Source organism: Carassius auratus, chromosome 15, assembly GCF_003368295.1.
Source record: "Carassius auratus strain Wakin chromosome 15, ASM336829v1, whole genome shotgun sequence".
NCBI lineage: Eukaryota > Metazoa > Chordata > Actinopteri > Cypriniformes > Cyprinidae > Carassius > Carassius auratus.
Genome location: NC_039257.1, coordinates 14,724,228 through 14,732,373, shown reverse-complemented (window position 1 = coordinate 14,732,373; position 8,146 = coordinate 14,724,228). Strand labels below are relative to the sequence as shown.

Below are 8,146 nucleotides of genomic sequence, written 5' to 3'. Positions count from 1 at the left end.
TACGTTCTTTATGAGATGACTTGAATGCACCAATAGCTCTAGCTTATAGGGACAATCCATACAAACACTCTTTGCTAAAAGACATTACAGACTGTCACTGTGAGAAGTTCTTGTATCAACACTAAAGGCCTAACATACTGTTAAATAAAATTCTGTAGAGAAGGGTTAGAGTTAGGGTTAACCGTAACCCTTAATTTCTAACCCAGACCTGGTTTCACAGACAGGGTTTAGATTAAGCCAGGATTAGGCCTTAGTTCAATTTGGGCATTTAATTTGCTTTTAATGTGCTAAATGTGCCTTTACTGCTTTGCATCTTGAGACAAAACAGTGGCGCTGACATATTTTACGATATGTTGTCTGTATATGCCAATGTTAGCAAACAAGTGTTGTGTTGGACAAAGAATTAACCCTAAACCAACAGGTTGTGTAACAGTGCCACAGAGGGAGAAAAAGCAAGATGACATTATTAGGCATGTGTAAAGGAAAGGTCAATAATTTATTAAAGTGCAAAAGGGTCATTATGGGTCACATGAATGTAACTCTAATGTCACCATGATACCAATCCATTAGCTTTTCATACAGGTCTATACAGAATTGTATATGAATATGCAGTGTTTGCTCTGTTTAATAAATAATCTGTTTGCTCTGTTAAATTGCTGTTTAGCAGAGCAGTGATAAATATAGCTTGTTATATATGGTATATAAGTTACCAAAAGTTTAATTTATAATCATGCACTGCAGTAAAAACACAATTTAACCAAATGATTAAATATAACAGCCATCCTACAAATACAACTAAAATATATTTGTTCCTATTTTTCACTTTTAAAACATAATCTTTTCCTGTAATTGCAATGCTACCACAGTATTGGCTGTCTCTCCGAGTTGTTTTGAGCATGATTGGTTATTCTGACTGTCATCAGGGAATCTGCCAATGACAGCCATCCGCGCCTTTTACAGTCATGTTTGATATATGTCTGTTGGAGTCGGTTGGAGTGAGTGGGTGTGTGCGCGCGCTGCTGCTGCGCGGGAGTCGGATTCTACGTTACTTCGGTTAGGGTTAGGATTTAAAACATGGATTATTTTACATCGGACTGCTACATTTTTATTTTGAACGAGTTGTGGGATGTAAATGAAGAAAAAACAAGGTATGGACAACGAGTATCAGACGCAATCTGCAGAAGGTAAATAACTTTTTATTTTATATAAAAAACTGGGTATAATACATCAACATATTGTGTGTTAAATTGAGAATCAAAACGCGATTAGAGCATTATCGATGTTAGTACATATTTCAATGTATTAATGTTACTGTGTTGCTAGCATTGTCAGCTAACGTTAACTTAAATCTTAGCATGAGCTTTACAATGAGTGAACTAAGAAATGTGTCTTTTCATACTGAGAGGAACTCAAACCACACTCCTTAACTCTAGAAGAATATGGAAAATAGACTTTTGAATCTATTGTTGATCGTGGGATATAATTTAGGCCTAGTTACCAATTAGTCGTCAAAATATGTTTTGGAAAATTTCATATGCTTTTGCAAATGTCTCTGTTATTAAGTAAATAGCTAATATTGCTGAATCTGTGTGTGTATTTCCCTCATGATCCAGGAATTTTGGGATTACAAATTATCCAGCCACGATCAGATCACGTCACACTTCAGATGCGGTGAGTATTGTTGTTATAGTAAAATAACGTTACACGTGAAATAGAGTCAGAACATGTAAACTCTGCTCAAATGCACACTGGTATAAACCCTCTAGACAACATTTTACCATTCACAGGCATAAATGTCATTTAAAAATGAAAGTATTTTCAAACCTGTATGACTGACTTCTGTGAAACACAAGAATGTTTGGAATAAAACAACATAGGAACCCATTATGGACAAAAAACAAAGAAGGCATTTCTCAAGAATTAAGGTGCTAGATTAATTAAGGATCTAGTTAAAAAAATCGTAACGTTTTGGAATAACATGAGGGTGATTAAATAATGAGAGAAATATAAGTTTTGGATGAGCTGTTCTTTTAAGGAATTTTTATGTTCCCAGGGTCCTTTTGCTAACTTTAAAAAGTAATATATTTAGCTTTTACTACAAATTGTTCAGTTAACTACACCAAAATATATGATATACCGTTCAAAAGTTTTAGGTCAGTAGATTTTTTAATGTTTTTAAAAGAAGTATCTTCTGCTCACCAAGGCTGCATTTATTTGATTAAAAATACAAACAAAAACAGTAATATTGTGAAATATTATTCAAGTTTAAAACTGCTGTTTTCCATTTTTATATATTTTAAACTGTAATTTATTCCTGTGACCAAAGCTGAATTTGTAGCATCATTACTCCAGTCTTCAGCATCACATGATCCTTCAGAAATCATTCTAATATGATGATTTGATGATCAAGAAACATTCATTATTATTATCAATGTTGAAAACAGTTATTTACATTTTTATTTCATGATGATATGATGAATAGAAAGTTCAAAAGAACAGCATTTATCTGAAATCTAAAGCTTTTGTAACATTAAACACTACAGTTTAAAAGTTTGGGGTCAGTAAGAATTTTAATTTTATTTTTGGGGGAAAGAAATTAAATAAATCAATACTTTTATTCATCAAGGATGAGTTAAACTGATCAAAAGTTACAGTAAAGACATTTATAATGTTAGAAAATATTCTACTTGAAATAAATACTGTTCTTTTGAACTTTCTATTCATCAAATAATTTTGAAAAAAAAATTGTACACAACTGTTTTCAACATTGATAATAATCATAAATGTTTCTTGATCATCAAATCATCATATTAGAATGATTTATGAAGGATCATGTGACACTGAAGACTGGAGTAATGATGCTGAAAATACAGCTTTGATCACAGGAATAAATTACAGTTTAAAATATATTAAAATGGAAAAAAGCTGTTTTAAACTGGAATAATGTTTCACAATATTACTGTTTTTGTTTGTATTTTTAATCAAATAAATGCAGCCTTGGTGAGCAGAAGATACTTTTTTAAAAAACATTAAACAATCAACTGACCTAAAACTTGAACGGTAGTGTAGCTTGTGCTTGTCTTGGACAGATGAGCATTTTGGCCTGTAGTGTGTAGCTGCCTGTTTTTTTTTTTTGTATTGTTTTTTTTTTTTTTTCAAGTAATTTTTACATTCCCTTTTCAACAGTAATAACTGCTTATGATAAAACTTTTTAACTTCTTTTTTATTTATTTGTATTTTTTAGATCAAGCATTGGAACAATGTTTCCAGAGCAGAACATGCACCAACAGAGAAACAAGTCCGTACTAGTAAGTATCAACTGTAGTATATAAAACAGTAGACAATTTTAAAGGCACAATGCACTAAAAAATTAAATTTATCTCTTTTTCTCCCTCATGCCATCCCAGATATATCGGACTTTCTTTCCAAAGAGATTTTTTTTTAAATTATCCATTATTGTAAGTCAATAATAATGCAAGTGACACAGCCAGCCAGCTGTGTTGTTCACACAAGAAGTTTTCTGCACTTATCATGTGAGCTTTACGATGCTCTTGGATTATTGTCAGGATGTAGGCCTATGTATGGACTTTTTCGACCTTCAGCATTTTGGTGTCTATTCACTAGCATTATTCGCCACACGAACACAAGAGATGGATAATTTTAAGTCTATATTATTTTTTTCTAAAATTTGTGTTGATCTGAAGAAAGAAAATCATATACCTTTCGGACAGCATAAGGGAGAGTAAATGAGGGGAGAATCCCTTTACTCTGCCTTTAGCTACTATTTATAAAACTTGCATGTGATTTAATAAATGTAACATTAAACTAAACAGCGGGGTCAAACTCCGCTCCTGGGGCACTGGGCAAATTCCAAACTGTGTTTTTGCACCCTTGACTTAAGTGAAGGGAATGCCATTTGTAGGGGTGTTCCAACAAAAAGCAAACAATTGAAGGGTCACAAAGGGCCCTTCCACAAATGCGTTAGCAAAGGTTACATGATATGGTAAATTAACTGAAGTAATTTTATCTTATAGTAATTTTATTTTATATTTATTATGGTAATGTGACCTAGGATGGCAAGTCCCCGTGATTCATTTTAAAACAAAATCTGGTGGAAGAGTTCAATTTAACATGGAACAATTTGAGTTAGTTTTTTGGCTTAGCTATATTATACATTTTCATCGTACATTTCATTAAGTTTAAATAAGTTCCATAGGTAAAACATTTATTAATAGATATGTTAAATGTAACTACCTGCAGGGTTAGTTACATTTATTAATATTGTTCGTTTTATTATGTAATACAAATTGGCATTTTTAGGTGTTTACCTTGCAATGATACCTCTAGAAAAGAATGTCTATTGTTGTGAATCTACTTGTTCCTTCTTTTGGTGATGTGCATTTTTCTATCAGACAAAAGTTTTAGATACCAGACGAAACAGAAGACAAACAGACAATTTAAATAAAAATGTATTAAGCTTGTTTAAAGGAAACATAAATAATTGAAATCATCATCCTTTTTAAGAGAATCATAGTGTGTCCTTTTTTTCTTCCCAGGTGCACCAAGGGTCCAGCTGATTACTGGAAGTTTGCAGGATTGCCCTTTATTTGCTGCGTCTGTCACATCTGGTACACTTTTGTTGTATGTTTTCATTTTTATTAAGAGCTCTTTGAGAAGAATTGGTTTATAATGTTCATTTACATCTGAATACTAAAAATTTAAATTATTTAATGTTTAGAATCAATAGTGGTGTGAAATATTGTAGTTGTATCAGTTTTGTGTTCAGTATGTTTAGAATATTTCACCTTAATCCTAAAGTTTGAGAATTTGATATACCACTTTAACTTAGGTGTCACGGAGGCTCCCAAGCTAGAAACTATCCCCTCGCTTCATTAGGCCCTTCAAGATCCTTCGGCAGATCACTCCGGTCTCGTTTCGTCTGGCTCTCCCAGCACATTATAAAATCTCACCCAGATCGTCCTGCTCCAAGACCCTGTTGTAGACCCCGTCGTCGTCCAGGTTCTCGCTTCCGGAGCCGCTCGCAGGGAGGGGGCTCTGTCACGGAGCACGGACCTGTCACTGAGCGCGCGCCTTCACCTCTCTCCGGTCTCACACGCTCCTTGTCACCTGAATTCTAGAACTGCAATTCCCATCATTCCCCTCTGCTATCATTAGTTCCCAGCCCTGTCTGGTTGTCTATTCAGTATCATTACATCCACCTGTTTATCATTATCCACCCTTTATTTGGACTGCCATGTTCTTTGTTCTTTGTGAAGTGTTGTTTTGCCACGCTGCATGTTGCTACGTGTTTCCTTGGTGTTTTATGTCAGTGATTCCTTGTTTCGTTACCTGCTTTAATCACACACCAACAACAGCTGGTCAAGTTAACAAATCTCACCGAGGAACTTGTGAAGTCCGTTCATGCCCTCACTCTACAGAGCGCGAATGCTAATTCAGCTCAAGCTCCCGCTGCACCTGCGCACCTCACATCAAGCGTGAGTACAGCTTCAAGCAATCACAAATTATCTCTACCTGAGAAGTTTAATGGCTCACCGGCTGCCTGTAGAGGATTTCTGTTGCAGTGTGAATTATTCATCAGCCAGCAGCCCCAGCTGTATCCCAATGACGCGTCCCGCGTTTCATTCATCTGCTCATTACTCACCGGGAGGGAGTTGGAGTGGGGGACGGCTCTCTGGTCTGGTGGTCATCACACCCTCCTATTACGTGTTTATGTCTCAATTCAGAGAGGTGTTTGAACATCCTGTGGGCGGCAAGTAACCAGGAGAACTGCTTCTCGCATTAAGTCAAGGAAATTCCACTGCGGCTGATTACACGCTTTCCTTCCGCACCCTGGCAGCACAGACAGGCTGGACAGAGGAACCTCTTAAACTGCTGTATCGAAGGGGCCTGAAAACTAATCTGCAAGGGGAACTGGCTTGTCGCGACGATGGGATGTCCCTCGGAGAACTAATGGAGCTGGCCATTCGTCTCGACAATCTCATTCGCTCTCGACGCACGCCTTTTTCATCCAGTCTGTTCGCTCATCCATCCTCCGGCACGGAGTACGAGCCCATGCAGGTCGGCTTCACACATCTCACTACGGAGGAACGCAGAATAAATTATGCCTGTACTGTGGCCAGGCCGGTCATCAGAGAGCTTCATGTCCTGTGAGATCCAGATCCAGTGATACTTCTGCAGTGAGTCCTTTGATTAATTCTCCCAGCTCTCTAACCCTCAAAGTTTCATTTTATTTTAATGGAGATAATTGTGAAACAAGAGCTTTAATTGACTCTGGTGCCGCTGGTAATTTTATCGATTTGGAGTTTGCCTTGTCTAAAAATATCTCTCTCATTCCTTATGAGTCTCATGTGGCAGTAGCCACTCTGGATGGACGCACCCTGGGGACAGGGGAGGTATACTACATCACGCAGCCTCTCACTCTCAACTTCAGATCTCGTCACATGGAGAGAATTCAGTTGTACACGATCAACTCACCCCTTCATCCAGTGATTCTTGGATGGCCATGGCTGGAGAGACACAACCCTCAAATTTCCTGGAGCGACGGGAGAATCACTAAATGGTCCCCTTTCTGTCACGACCACTGCTTGCCTGCTCTCCATGGTCCTGAATCTAGCCACAGTTCCCCTGAGATAGTGAATATGCAAGGAATTCCTGCTGTATATCATGATCTTGCCCAGGCATTCAGCGAGAGAGAGGCTTCACTTTTACCCCCGCACCGGCCCAGCGACTGCGCTATTGATCTTCTACCTGGAGCCGTTCCCCCGCACGGCCGTGTGTATCCACTTTCACAACCGGAGACTGAGGCTATGAAATTGTATATCGAGGAACAGCTTGCTAAGGGATTAATCACCTCCTCCACATCTCTGGCATCCGCGGGGTTTTTCTTCGTCAAAAAGAAGGACGGGAGTCTTCGGCCCTGCATCGATTTCCGTGGTCTCAATGAGGTAACTGTGAAGTATCATTATCCCCTGCCTTTAGTCCCTGCAGCCCTGGAGATGCTTCGCTCAGCTCGTTACTTCACCAAACTGGATTTGAGGAACGCCTATAACCTCATTCGCATACGGAGGGGTGAGGAGTGGAAGACGGCCTTTTCTATGACCACAGGCCACTATGAATATCGGGTTATGCCGTTCGGGCTGTCTAATAGTCCTTCTGTATTCCAGTCTTTCGTTAATGAGGTCTTCCGTGACATGCTGAATCAGAGTGTGATTGTTTATATTGATGATATTCTGATTTTTTCCAGAGACCCTCGACGATCATGTACGGGACGTGCGTGCAGTTCTTAAACGCCAAAACTCAGAAATGCGAGTTTCATCAGACTTGGATCACCTTCCTGGGATATGTCATCAGCGCTGAGGGGGTTCTCATGGATGACAGCAAGGTCAAAGTTGTGGTGGACTGGTCTCAACCGTCTTCTGTGAAAGGATTACAGAGATTCCTGGGGTTTGCAAACTTTTATCGTAGATTTATTCATAATTTCAGTCTCATTGTGGCTCCTCTCACATCTCTTCTCCAGGGGTGGGGGGGAAGCACTTCTGGTGGTCTCCTGAGTGCACTGCAGCGTTTAATCTGCTGAAAGAGAGATTCACTGCCGCACCCATCCTCCATCATCCAGACTCGGAGAGGGAGTTCGTCGTGGAAGTTGACGCCTCGAACACTGGAGTGGGTGCGATTCTGTCCCAACGTCACGGAAATCCTGCGAGAATGTTTCCCTGTGCCTTTAACTCCGCAAGCTAACCTCGGCGGAACGCAATTATGATGTGGGTGACCGGGAGCTTCTAGCCATGAAGGCTGCTCTGGAGGAGTGGAGGCACTGGCTGGAGGGGGCACGTCAACCTTTCACCGTCCTCACAGACCACCAAAACCTCGAATACATCAGGTCCGCCAAGCGTCTGAATGCTCGTCAGGCTCGCTTGTCACTATTTTTCTCTCGTTTCATCTTCAGGATCACGTACAAACCTGGGTCCAAGAACGGGAAGGCTGATGCCCTGTCTCGTCAGTTCGAGGATTCCAACGAAATCACCCAACCAGAATCCATCTTACCTCCCACTCTGATCGTGGCATCTGTGCAGTGGGATATCATCTTGGAGGTCACTCAGGCTCTACAAGCTCTTCCTGTACCGCC

General features: G+C 39.5%; 1 long non-coding RNA gene across 1 annotated transcript; it reads left to right on the top strand.

Annotated features, from left to right (window-relative positions):
* The first annotated feature begins 1,066 nt into the window (after positions 1-1,066).
* On the top strand, positions 1,067-5,191 carry LOC113115553 (uncharacterized). The gene is made up of 3 exons (XR_003293907.1): positions 1,067-1,184; positions 1,614-1,671; positions 4,557-5,191. It is a non-coding gene; the product is annotated as an uncharacterized LOC113115553 (long non-coding RNA).
* The last annotated feature ends 2,955 nt before the right edge of the window (positions 5,192-8,146 follow it).